The sequence below is a fragment of the Schistocerca cancellata genome, chromosome 6, assembly GCF_023864275.1.
Source record: "Schistocerca cancellata isolate TAMUIC-IGC-003103 chromosome 6, iqSchCanc2.1, whole genome shotgun sequence".
Taxonomy (NCBI): Eukaryota; Metazoa; Arthropoda; class Insecta; order Orthoptera; family Acrididae; genus Schistocerca; species Schistocerca cancellata.
In genome coordinates, this window is record NC_064631.1 from 115670937 (window position 1) to 115685572 (window position 14636).

Consider the following 14636-nt stretch of genomic DNA (forward strand, 5'->3'; position numbering starts at 1 on the left):
AGGAGTTCACCAACGCTACGTACTGACCCCTACATTGGTTGGTACATTCTTTTCGTTGCTCTTCAAAGTTGTTTTCGGGGGAACAGACCTGGTCATCTACCTTCATACCACAACTGACGGCACAATTTACAGCATTGTGTTATTGAACCCCAAGCGCTAGGCGTGAGGACTTTTCTGTAATTAACCTTTTATTCGCTGACGATGCAGCTTTCATAGCAATTCTCAAGACGACTTCAGAGGGTTATAGACAAATTTCTTGGAAAGAAAAGGGCTGTGGGAGTAGGTGGTAACGGGGAGAGTCAATGTGTGTAAGTTGAAGAGAGAGAAATATAATGAGCGTATGGCATCGTTATCCGGGAGGCCCCGGTCGGGGAAGTTTGGCCGCCAAGTGCAAGTCTTATTTCATTCGGTGCCACATTGGGCGACTTGCGCACCGGTGATGAGGATGAAATGATGATAAGGACAACACAACACCCAGTCCACGAACGGAGAAAATCTCCAACCCTGGCCCGTTTGCATGGGAGGCAAGCACGTTATCACCCAGCTAAGCAGGCGGACTAGTTGAAGAGATATTTATTCGCGAATAAAATGGCGAGAAAATATTGCCACTTCACTTGGAGGTCAAACGCCATTCATCTTAGAATCACAATTTATTGGATACGGCATTACGGGTTCCCTATCTTGAACGTCCCGACAGCAACGTGCTTTTACTTGAAGGTCGACCTTCCACGTAATCTCTGCTTTCCACTCGTGTATTATCCCAGAGATCACTCTACTTCTGAATGCCAGCACCTCCATATTTTCTTGTCAACTAATCTTCCAGAGTATCCAGATGTTTTCTTCAGTTTCATTTAGCATGTAGTAGAAAATCATCATGTACCATCGGCTGTTTGTCGTGGCATTTTTGACGGACTAAGACAAAATGTATCAGGCCGGTCATTCTCCAGTACTTGTTATAAATTCCAATAGAATGGGGTGTTTTTACATTCTTTCGGTTCAACAGATTAGCAATCTCTCCAGGTTGTCTTCCAGTTTATGATGACACAATAATTACAAGTGAATTGTCAATCCATTCTGTCACAGTAATGCTTCGGTCTGATGTTGTCACTAATGCACTGCCACGTCACTTATTCTGTAATTCTTTCTGCGCTTCAGTTTTCTGACCGCTCCCAACAGTCTATTATTGCTAACGGTAGCAACGTACCACAAGATTAGCTGTTTCAGTTTTAGTACCCAGGGAATGTTGCTGAAGAGACAGCGTAAGAATTGTGGTTCTTCCCACGAATGAACGTTACACAGACGGAACGTGATACCACCTGCAGCCCTACATTCAGACACAACACTGCATCTTACCCCGGCGTCTTGAGAGTACACTACTGGCCATCAAAATTGCTACACCAAGAAGAAATGCAGATGATAAACGGGTATTCATTGGACAAATACATTATACTAGAACTGACATGTGATTACATTTTCACGCAATTTAGGTGCATAGATCCTGAGAAATCAGTACCCAGAACAACCACCTCTGGCCGTAATAACGGGTTTGATACGACTGGGCATTGAGTCAAACAGAGCTTGGATGGCATGTGCAGGTAAAGCTGCCCATGCAGCTCCAACACGATATCACAGTTCATCAAGAGTAGTGACTGGCGTATTGTGACGAGCCAGTTGGTCGGCCACCAGTTGCTCCTGAGAGATCAGGAGAATGTGCTGGCCAGGGCAGCAGTCGCACATTTTCTGTATCCAGAAAGGCCCATACAGAACCTGCAACATGCGGTCGTGCATTATGCTGCTGAAATGAAGGGTTTCGCAGGGATCGAATGAAGGATAGAGCCACGGGTCGTAACACATCTGAAATGTAACGTCCACTGTTCAAAGTGCCATCAGTGCGAACAAGAGGTGACCGAGACGTGCAACCAATGGCACCCCATACCATCACGCCGGGTGATACGCCAGTATGGCGATGACGAATACACGCTTCCAATGTGCGTTCACCGCGATGTCGCCGAACACGGATGCTACCATCGTGATGCTGTAAACATAACCTGGATTCATCCTAAAAAATGACGTTTTGCCATTCGTGCACCCAGTTTTGTCGTTGAGTACACCATCGCAAGCGCTCCTGTCTGTGATGCAGCGTCAAGGGTAACTCTAGCCATGGTCTCCGAGCTGATAGACCTTACTGCTGCGAACGTCGTCGAACTGTTCGTGGAGATGGTTGCTGTCTTGCAAACGTCCCCATCTGTTGACTCAGGGATCGAGACGTGGCTGCACGATCCGTTACAGCCATGCGGATAAGATGCCTGTCATCTCGACTGCTAGTGATACGAGACCGTTGGGATCCAGCACGGCGTTCCGTATTACCCTCGTGAACCCACGGATTCCATATTCTGCTAACAGTCCTTGGATCTCGACCAACGCGAGCAGCAATGTCGCGGTACGATAAACCGCAATCGCGATAGGCTACAATCCGACCTTTATCAAAGTCGGAAACGTGATGGTACGCATTTATCCTCCTTACACGAGGCATCACAACAACGTTTCCCCCCGGCAACGCCGGTCAACTGCTGTTTGTGTATGAGAAATCGGTTGGGAACTTTCCTCATATCAGCACGTTGTAGGTGTCGCCACCGGCCCCGACCTTGTGTGAATGCTCTGAAAAGCTTATCATTTCCACATCACAGCGTCTTCTTCCTGTCGGTTAAATTTCGCGTCTGTAGCACGTCATCTTCATGGTGTACCAATGTTAATGGCCAGTAGTGTAGTACGCGTACCCAGACACACCTGATCGCATCTGTATGGTGTACTTCGGCTTCGGCTTCTTTGGCAGGTACTGATTCAGTGATGAGAAATGAAATCACCATCTCATGAGCAATGAGAAATGCTACATGTTCGACAGCCTTGTGATACTTACGATGCCGTGGTTTCCAAATTGGCCGTAATCGGGTAGCCTTGTCACTACCGCCCTGAGGAATTGTAGATGCGTATAGGAAACTGCACAGTTCTTGATATCTTCAGCAACTACAATCAAGTTCATGAGTAAGCCTATTTCCTAAGCCCAATATTGTAATATTCTTGGATATCACAAGTAAGTCATCACCAAAGCTGTACCAATATTTACCTTCAGTTCAGAGGTAAAAGTGGGGAAATATTCTTTTCCACTTTCGTGTGAATGTAAATAGTTTTTTGAGCAGCGGCAACTAGTAGCGAGCGGGACACTATCTCCAAAAATGATAAAATCAGCTGTTGTTTTCGTAAAAAATCCATCGTAGATTCGTTTACGGAGCTACACTAAAAGCGTTACGTTAATATATTCCCAGATAATTCTTTTAGTTAGGTTACTGTGCATATGTGTGTGTACATGTATTTGTGTGGGGTTGGGCGACGCGTGCGTTCGTAATGTTTGCAGGGTGTTTTCAAGCAACAGAACAGTCACACAAATGAGACAAGTTGTCCTTTACGCCAAGCTGTTTTAAACGAACGTATAATTGCACAAAAGGGAGAAGCTCCAAAAGTAAATTTTATTACGTCAGTTTTCACTCTTATTCAATCTCGCCCCCCATTGTTTGTCCTGCACATTATTTAAAATTCCGCGTTGTTCCCGACTAGTAGCGCCGTACCTTTTCCATTTTGCGCTCTAACGAGTTGTATCTCATTTCCCCGAAGCTGTTTGCACACGCCGCTGATGTGCCGTGAATATTTTAAGATGTAAGCAAGCGGTCAGAGTTTCTAACCTCGCGTAGGCTCGCTGCGCTGCGCTGCTCCGTTTCTTCTCGCCCGTCTGTTTGCCGGGATATCATTTCGATCCCGCCTATAGTTCCTACGACTATTTTCTCTGCAAACTGTCTAACTCCTCTACTCGTCCTCTCAACGACTCTACGGGCCGTTCGTGAAGATGCTTTAAAGCTCACATGTGACTGTTCCTGGCGGTTTCTAAATGGCACAAATGGCGACGTGGAATACGATTAAACGAAAAAAAAAGACTGCTTCGAAGAAAGTATTTATTGATCCAAAGTCTGTTTGCCGGCCGGAGTGGCCGAGCGGTTCTAGGCGCTACAGTCAGGAACCGCGCGACAGCTACGGTCGCAGGTTCGAAACGTGCCTCGGGCATGGATGTGTGTGATGTCCTTAGGTTAGTTAGGTTTAAGTAGTTCTAAGTTCTAACGGACTGATGACCTCAGCAGTTAAGTCCCATAGTGCTCAGAGACATTTGAACCAAAGTCTGTTTCTGAGAGAAACAGACAGCTAGCAAAGCAGTTACAGGTATGAATTCTATTACACAGTAATTGGAGCACAAACATACTTCCGACAAATCTTCTCTGTCGCTTCGAACAGATATCAACAAGCTTTAGAATTAAATCATTGCATTAGCGACGATTTGGAATCCACTTTTTCATACATGCTTTGCACTTTGTAAAAGACACATTAGGTGTCGTTCCCATTTAATGACGATGTCTCAGTAGCCTTCCACTGTTTCCAAAATAATTTACAAATGATTCAAGTTGTTCAAATGGCTCTGAGCACTATGGGACTTAACATCTGAGGTCATAAGTCCCCTAGAACTTAGAACTGCTTAAACCCAACTAACCTAAAGACATCACACATATCCGTGCCCGAGGCAGGATTCGAACCTGCGACCGTAGCGGTCGCGCGGTTCCAGACTGAAGCACCTAGAATCGCTCGGCCACTTCGGCAGGCTAATTTACAGTTTCGCTGTATTTTGATTCTTAGTTATATAGAAAAGAGTATTCTAGAAGGTGTTAAATCTCAGGATTATGCGTCAACGGAAGATGTTGTGGCTTGTGAAGCCAGTGCTTGGTCCACGGATCTCCTACGGGCACCGTAGCGAGATTAAGTGGTTTTATTGCAGCCGTGGAAAGGGCTATGCCGTATGGGTTGCTCCTACTGAAAAGAAATCTTTCATCATCGTTTCCAAACTGTCTGTTAACAGTTCTCAAGCTCACGAAGAAATTCAGCAGTTGGTCAATAGAAGTCTAATCCGCCTAAAACGTGGACTGTATCACAAACCTACACTGATGAGTCAAAAATTACGACTACCCGCTTGATAGCGGATGGTCCACCATAGGACGGCAATACAGCAGCGATTCTGCGCGACTTGGATTCGGCAGGTCCTTGGTAGCTTTCTGTAAAATGGTTCAAATGGCTCTGAGAACTATGGGACTTAACATCGGAGGTCATCAGTCCCCTAGAACTTAGAACTACTTAAACCAAACTAACCTAAGGACATCACACACATCCATGCCCGAGGCAGGATTCGAACCTGCCGCCGTAGCAGTCGCGGACTGAAGCGCCTAGAACCGCTCGACCACCGCGGCCGGCACGTTTCTGAATGCATGTGGTACCAGAAGCCGACGCAGAGATTACGCAGTGCCCGTAAATTACGGACAGGTGGTTTTCGGGCGCGGAGCTGGCAACCGATAGCGTCCCAAATAAGTTCAAATTTGCTCGAACAGTCCACGGGATAACTGCCGGTTCATAGAGTCCAACGGGCACAATATTTCGGCGATCAGACATGTCGCCATCGTCAGGTGCGCTGACGAACTGAGCTGCTGACGGTGGCGACATGTCTGATCGCCGAAATATTGTGCCCGTTGGACTCTATGAACCGGCAGTATACCCGCGGACTGTTCGAGCAACAAATACGCCGGGAGAAACTGAAGAGTCACAAGTTCAAATTTGGCGAAATTGGTAGCAAAGACATCAACGCGAGTTCACTGTAATACTCCCCAAACCATATAGCACTACTTTGGCCTTGTGATGCTGACAGTTATTGCGTTGGTCGGTGCCATCGCCGTAGGGGAGGACTTCAAGCACGAAGAGATGCAGCTGCTCCGCTCTAATGTTCACGTGTTCCTTAGCTATCACGGTGCCGTCAGTTCCTACCGCAGGACCAGTGCAAGACCAAATGAATGTCCTCCATAGCATAATACTGTTCCCAACGACCTGCGTTCAGGACGAAGTACATGTTTAGAGTAGCCGTTCGCCTGGGTGACTGAATATCCTGTTGAAACAGGAGACGTGAGTCATCCGATCACGCGGCACATTTCCATTGATCTACAGTTGAGTCTCGATAATGCCGTGTCCACTACAATCGTAACTGACTATGTTGTTGGGTGAACATGAACTGCTAAGGAGCCCTATCTTCAGCAGTGTGCGCTGAACAGTATGTTCAGAAATACTTGTGCCTGCACCGGCGATGTACTATTTCGCCAGATCCGCCACAGATTGTCGCCGATCCCGCTTTTAGGATCAGGCAAACTTCTGATGTCACGTTCTTTCACGTGATGTGGACGCCTTCTCGTGATTTTAGCGTCCTTCAACCACTTTCCTTAGACATTTATGATAACAGCACTCGGTCGACCTGCTTCGCCCTTTCCGAAATGCTCGTTCCCGGAGCTGGGCTGCTCTTTGATAAAGTCGCCGATGTCAGTAGATTTGCCAATTTGCTTCCCATATCGTCCCTAGAATTAACCCCCATTCGTCTCTGCTCTGCTTATACGGGGTGACAATTATTGAACTATATGAATATAAAAGTAAATGAGTTGCAAACTACAGCGTGCACACACTTTATTCATCATGTAAACGTCGCTACAGATATTGAGATTTAGGTTATGAGATGTTCGAGATGACGTGGTGCAGACGAATAGCGAAATTCTGCATGGTCCGTTGAAGCGTCTGAACATCGATGCTGTCGATGACCTGCTGAATGGCTGTTTTCAGTTCAGCAATGGTTTGGTGTTACAGCTTACAACTTGTCTTTAATACAGCCCCACGAAATGTGTTCAGATCCGGAAATGTGGCGGCCAATCGAGGGACATGCCAGTGGCCTCTCGGTACCCCAGAGCAATAATGCGGTCCCTAAAGTGCTCCTCCAGGTCATCAAACAGTCTCCTGCTTCGATGGAGTCGAGCTCTGTCTTGTATGAACCACATCTTGTCGAAGGATAAGGGGGTGAAATCATCCAAAACCTTCACGTACTGTTTGGTAGTGCAAGGGGGCTTAATTAAAAAGAAAAGACTAATGCTAATGAATAAATGCAATAATTTTACTAGCTGTGTGACCGGTTACGAAGTCTCGTAACCGGTTGGCCCTGACTATTATTAGCACGCAATCTGACTCCATAAAATAAAAATAAAGAATGACAAGGAATTTCCATTAACACAATTGATTAATGAAGTCCCCTGCAACTATAAAAGCTAAGAAACAACAAAGCACAAGTGTAATTGTTCTGCGTGTGGTAGTGTGACTCAACATACATGTATCTGGCTCGGTTCTTTCTCAATACGACAAAATATTTTAAACACCATTTACAATGAACTAATTAAAGAACCAGAAATACTATAATTTCACATAGAAACCAGAATTACCAGTCTAATAAATGAACACGAGCCAGATGCTTTGTTGACTGTACCTGTGAGCAAGAGGGATTGTTATTAAAGAAAACTGTAGTACCTTTTTACCTCATTATGACGAAAATATTCCATTGCACCAGCACCATAAATCAAAAGCCCATCTCCTTTCTCAAATATATTCTGACAATTGCATCTTCTTCCATCTATACATTACATCAACCGAACAGTACAACATTTTAGTCAACACTCAGATCGTCTACTCTCTCGCCCAACAGAACAACGACTGCTCTCGACAACCTCTGAACTACTACAGCGCCAGTGGAGGCGGCGGAATAATAATCTTTGGCGCAATCTCTGGCGCTGTGACTCAGTGTAGCCACCTTTCAGTAGTCACCGTGCCATCAAGGAATATCGCACCGATTACTCCGTGACTGGACATTACACACCACACAGTCACCCGTTGAGGATGAAGAGACTTCTCAACCGCGAAATGCGGATTCTCAGTCCCCCGAAAGCGGCAGTTTTGTTTATTGACGAACCCATCCAAATGAAAGTAGGCTTCGTCCCTAAACCAAACCATACAGCGCATACTAATCCCCATCGTGCCCTGCGGCCAACCGTGAAGATTGAACGTCCTAACGCAAAGCGTTCAGAAGTTATGACGATTTTATTTCATATAGTTCAATAATTGTCACCCTGCGTACTCTCCTTGCCACTACGTGCTCTCGCAGCGTCACCAAGGCGGCATTTAATCTTGCACTGAGCAGTGGGCACGATGTTTTGGCTCTTAAGTGTGTATCCGCCATCATAATTCAGAGGCGTGTGAGTGTGCACAGTAACACTAGTTAAATCTAAACCAGTTCCACACAGTGGACATCAGCATATTATTGAGATTTGTGAGTGTATATAGGATTATGCCTAAGCAAGCTATTTTTGTAGTGTTACGAATGTGTCCTTTGTGTCTCCCAGTCAGAAAGAAGTTGTTATTAAGAATGGTTCGAAGAAGAGATAATACCTTGAAGGAATATAATGAGAAAGACCAAACTATAACATGTAAATCTCTTTGAGAATAGTGCGATACGTAGTGCATTGACCGTATTCGGTCAAAAAAAAAAAAAAAGTCAGTGGGGAAGTGAGTTACGACTGACAGGCAGTGTTCAGCAGAACCAACTGGGTGCGGTACAGCTAGCGGAAGGGCGGAAGACTTCCCTCACATGCCTCAACGGAAGTGTTTATACATGCTTTAAGACATAAATAAACATAGTCTAGAGCGTATAAGTACGCAGCCGTTTGTGTGCTAATTTCTTTTCGTCTCAGTATCATAACAATGTACCCGTGGTCTAGGCGACTGCTACGGTCGCAGGTACCAATCCTGTCTCGGGCATGGATGTGTGTGATGTCCTTAGGTTAGTTAGGTTTAAGTAGTTCGAAGTTCTAGGGGACTTATAACATAAGATGTTGAGTCCCATAGTGCTCAGAGCCATTTTGCCGGCACGGTAGCTCAGCGTGTTCGGTCAGAAGGTTAGCTGCCCTCTGTAATAAAAAAAACTGAGTTACTCGATCAACAACGAACTTAAACGGATGTCTTACGACGTCCGCCCCGAGCAGATTCAACGAACAAAAGCGAACAAAATGATATTAAAAAAAAAGGGGTAGCGTCTTTTATTCATAATCAAAACGTATTCGGTCCCGTGTTCGATCCCTGCCACTGCCTAAATTTTGATAAATAATCAGCATTGGCGGCCGAAGACTTCCGACATAAGAAGTCAGCCTCATTCTGCCAACGGCCTTGTCAAAGAGGGCGCAGGAGCAGATAGAGGTTCAGGGCACTCTCTTGTCCTAGGGGTGGGAAATTGCCCCTAAAGGCGGAAGAATCAGCAATGATCAACGACATGAGGATGCAGAAGGCAATGGAAACCACTGCATTAAAGACAAGTAACGTGTATCCACAGGACATGTGGTCTGTAATTGAAGAAGTGTCATGATGATCTCTCCATTGGCAAAAGATTCCGGAATAGTCCCCCATTCGGATATCCGGGAGGGGACTGCCAAGGGGGAGGTTACCATGAGAAAAAGATTGAATAATCTACGAAAGGATAACGTTCTACGAGTCGGGGGTGGAATGTCAGATGCTTGAACGTAGTAGGGAAACTAGAAAATCTGAAAAGGGAAATGCAAAGGCTCAATCTAGATATAGTAGCGGTCAGTGAAGTGAAGTGGAAGGAAGACAAGGATTTCTGGTCAGATGAGTATCGGGTAATATCAACAGCAGCAGAAAATGGTATAACAGGTGTAGGATTCGTTATGAATAGGAAGGTAGGGCAGAGGGTGTGTTACTGTGAACAGTTCAGTGACCGGGTTGTTCTAATCAGAATCGACAGCAGACCAACACCGACAACGATAGTTCAGGTATACATGCCGACGTCGCAAGCTGAAGATAAACAGATAGAGAAAGTGTATGAGGATATTGAAAGGGTAATGCAGTATGTAAAGGGGGACGAAAATCTAATAGTCATGGGCGACTGGAATGCAGTTGTAGGGGAAGGAGTAGAAGAAAAGGTTACAGGAGAATATGGGCTTGGAACAAGGAATGAAAGAGGAGAAAGACTAATTGAGTTCTGTAACAAGTTTCAGCTAGTAATAGCGAATACCCTGTTCAAGAATCACAAGAGGAGGAAGTATACTTGGAAAAGGCCGGGAGATACGGGAAGATTTCAATTAGATTACATCATGGTCAGACAGAGATTCCGAAATCAGATACTGGATTGTAAGGCGTACCCAGGAGCAGATATAGACTCAGATCACAATATAGTAGTGATGAAGAGTAGGCTGAAGTTCAAGACATTAGTCAGGAAGAATCAATACGCAAAGAAGTGGGATACGGAAGTACTAAGGAATGACGAGATACGTTTGAAGTTCTCTAACGTTATAGATGCAGCAATAAGGAATAACGCAGTAGGCAGTACAGTTGAAGAGGAATGGACATCTCTAAAAAGGGCCATCACAGAAGTTGGGAAGGAAAACATAGGTACAAAGAAGGTAGCTGCGAAGAAACCATGGGTAACAGAAGAAATACTTCAGTTGATTGATGAAAGGAGGAAGTACAAACATGTTCCGGGAAAATCAGGAATACAGAAATACAAGTCGCTGACGAATGAAATAAATAGGAAGTGCAGGGAAGCTAAGACGAAGTGGCTGCAGGAAAAATGTGAAGACATCGAAAAAGATATGATTGTCGGAAGGACAGACTCAGCATACAGGAAAGTCAAAACAACCTTTGGTGACATTAAAAGCAACAGTGGTAACATTAAGAGTGCAACAGGAATTCCACTGTTAAATGCAGAGGAGAGAGCAGATAGGTGGAAAGAATACATTGAAAGCCCCTATGAGGGTGAAGATTTGTCTGATGTGATAGAAGAAGAAACAGGAGTCGATTTAGAAGAGATAGGGGATCCAGTATTAGAATCGGAATTTAAAAGCGCTTTGGAGGACTTACGGTCAAATAAGGCAGAAGGGATAGATAACATTCCATCAGAATTTCTAAAATCATTGGGGGAAGTGGCAACAAAACGACTATTCACGTTGGTGTGTAGAATATATGAGTCTGGCGATATACCATCTGACTTTCGGAAAAGCATCATCCACACAATTCCGAAGACGGCAAGAGCTGACAAGTGCGAGAATTATCGCACAATAAGCTTAACAGCTCATGCATCGAACCTGCTTACAAGAATAATATACAGAAGAATGGAAAAGAAAATTGAGAATGCGCTAGGTGACGATCAGTTTGGCTTTAGGAAAAGTAAAGGGACGAGAGAGGCAATTCTGACGTTACGGCTAATAATGGAAGCAAGGCTAAAGAAAAATCAAGACACTTTCATAGGATTTGTCGACCTGGAAAAAGCGTTCGACAATATAAAATGGTGCAAGCTGTTCGAGATTCTGAAAAAAGTAGGGGTAAGCTATAGGGAGAGACAGGTCATATACAATATGTACAACAACCAAGAGGGAATAATAAGAGTGGACGATCAAGAACGAAGTGCTCGTATTAAGAAGGGTGTAAGACAAGGCTGTAGCCTTTCGCCCCTACTCTTCAATCTGTACATCGAGGAAGCAATGATGGAAATAAAAGAAAGGTTCAGGAGTGGAATTAAAATACAAGGTGAAAGGATATCAATGATACGATTCGCTGATGACATTGCTATCCTGAGTGAAAGTGAAGAAGAATTAAATGATCTGCTGAACAGAATGAACAGTCTAATGAGTACACAGTATGGTTTGAGAGTAAGTCGGAGAAAGACGAAGGTAATGAGAAGTAGTAGAAATGAGAACAGTGAGAAACTTAACATCAGGATTGATGGTCACGAAGTCAATGAAGTTAAGGAATTCTGCTACCTAGGCAGTAAAATAACCAATGACGGACGGAGCAAGGAGGACATCAAAAGCAGACTCGCTATGGCAAAAAAGGCATTTCTGGCCAAGAGAAGTCTACTAATATCAAATACCGGCCTTAATTTGAGGAAGAAATATCTGAGGATGTACGTCTGGAGTACAGCATTGTATGATAGTGAAACATGGACTGTGGGAAAACCGGAACAGAAGAGAATCGAAGCATTTGAGATGTGGTGCTATAGACGAATGTTGAAAATTAGGTGGACTGATAAGGTAAGGAATGAGGAGGTTCTACGCAGAATCGAAGAGGAAAGGAATATGTTGTAAACATTGATAAGGAGAAGGGACAGGATGATAAGACGTCTGCTAAGACATGAGGGAATGACTTCCATGGTACTAGAGGGAGCTATAGAGGACAAAAACTGTAGAGGAAGACAGAGATTGGAATACGTCAAGCAAATAATTGAGGACGTAGGTTGCAAGTGCTACTCTGAGATGAAGTGGTTAGCACAGGAAAGGAATTCGTGGCGGGCCGCATCAATCCAGTCAGTGGACTGATGGACTGATGAAAAAAAAATCATAGCATACAGCACGAGCCTGTGACACTTGTAGCGACATTTTGAAATGCAATGAGGGGTTCACTGTTTGACCACGGGACATGGCGGTCTGTCCTGAGCCACAAGAGGGCCTCAACCGGAGCAGGGAGCCGCCGCCTGCTGGAGGTAGCTCACATCCATCATCAGTTGCGCCGCCGTGCTGTCATCATGGTTGCAGCTGGCGAGTCACTGACAGTGGCATTCGAGTGATGCCATGCTCGGCCCTCGTTTTTGCACTGTCAGCAACGCTGGACATGTATTGTTTCACCTGAGAGGCAACTGGACGCCTCCACCAAGCTGTACCTGATGTGGTATATCCAAGAGCAGGAATAAAGAAGTTAATTAAACAACTGTACTGCTGTCCTTATGTCCTATTTCACTCATGGGTGACAATCCAGGGGACATCTAACACTGGTGTCAGATCTTTGATGTCACCTTCTTAGAGCAATGTCTGAACCCACAGCCTAAGGTATGGTGAGTCCATTTTTGTATTTTGGTCATGAAGAAAAGGTTTGATCGTCACGCATTTTGTAAAATAGATTTCATTGCAAGTATGGAACCAGTGGATTAGTCTAGTTCTAGAGGTAATGGAAGTCACAACTGGTTAGTGCCTGTTAGATGTGCACAATGCAACCTTGAGGCCCACTCAGTGCTATGTATGGAATCAGTTCCATGTAACCAATGGGGTCATATGGCTAGGGCAATGCCATGAGTGGAGATGGCTCATGACTGGATGTAAGAATTAAGATACTGTATTTAGTCTTTTGGCTTGTGAGTGTTAGTGTTCTAAATGAGTGTTGTCAAGGACAAAGTTTCGACAGAACCAGAGATGCAAGGTGCGTCAGAACGGGAAGCAGTATGCATGTTGTTAGAAAAGGTAGCGCATTTAACAGAGAGTATAATACAGAACAGCGTGTGCTGATAGAATCACAATGATCATAATGAGGCGCAGATTTGTCAGTTGCAAGGTTAATTGCTTCTTTTTCTTGTAAGGCAACCGAAGATGTGCATGCCTTTGTGGGAGACCTTGGAAGTCTGGCCACGATGTGGACAGAGTAGGTTTTGTTGGGATTACAGACATCTAAATCCGAAAACCATAACTGATCCCTTTGTCAAACATCACAGAGAGCTTGGATCATTCACGGCAATGAAAGTATTTTTCAACAATGGATTTGAAGAATGGTTATCACCTATGAGAGGCTGTTGCGGTTCTTTCTATCTTCTTATACGATGTCTATAGACTTATTTTCGCAGTGCTGCTTGTGCCTCTTGTCTACTGTTGTTGAGTATCGCCAGGTCATCTGCAAATGCCAGGCATTTCATGATCGTCTTGTTTGCACACGTTCTTCCTAGCTGAATTCCTTTTACCTTTCCTTCCCTTTGTTTGATATTTTTGCCCAAGACAATGTTGAATAAATGTGGTAAGAGACCATCTCCTTGTCTGACTGCTGTATGTATCTTGAATGCGTCTGGGATTTCTCCCATAAATTTTATTTTGGATGCGGTGTCTGTGCCTGCTGTATGAGTGTTCTATTTTTATGTCTAGTCCACATCTTTCTAATGTGCGAGAAAGTATATGCCTGTCTATGGAGTCGTAGCCTTAGAGTCTACGAATGTGACTATATTGTTGTTCGTATTATGACCTTCAGGAGCCTTCTCAAGTTCCAAATCTGTTCAATACCGGACATTCCTTTTCTGAAGCCCGATTGATGTTGACTGTCTTTGTACCCCTCGTGGTTCTAGTCTGCTGAGTAATGCCTTGGAGACAGTTTTGTATGTGACCGGTAATAATGAGATACATCTCTAATTATTAGGGTCTGTCTTGTCGCCTTTCTTGTGCAGTGGGTGAACCAACGCACATTTCCATTCTCGTGGGATTTTCTCTGTAGCCCATATTTCTGCAAGAATTTCATGGACTTTCTTTGTGTGTTTCCAGACCTCGGAGATAATGCCATCTTACCCTGGGGATCTGTTGGTTTTTAGTTGCTTTTCATCTCTTTTACCTCTGTTATTGATGGTGGCCTTGAATCTGGGTTTGGTACTGTTTTCGTAAAGTGTAGTTTTTCTTTAGGCTTCTCGCAACTGAGAAGTTTATCAAAATAATTTTTAAGAATTTTGTAGTTTTCTTTAGTATTTGTTTCCAGAGATCCGTCTGTTATTTTGGGGCAAATATTTGGAAGCAGATAATCTTTTACATTTTCTCTGAGAATACTGCAGTAATTTCTCGTGTTATTTTTCTTGAAGCCTTCCGCTATTTCATTTAGTTTATTTT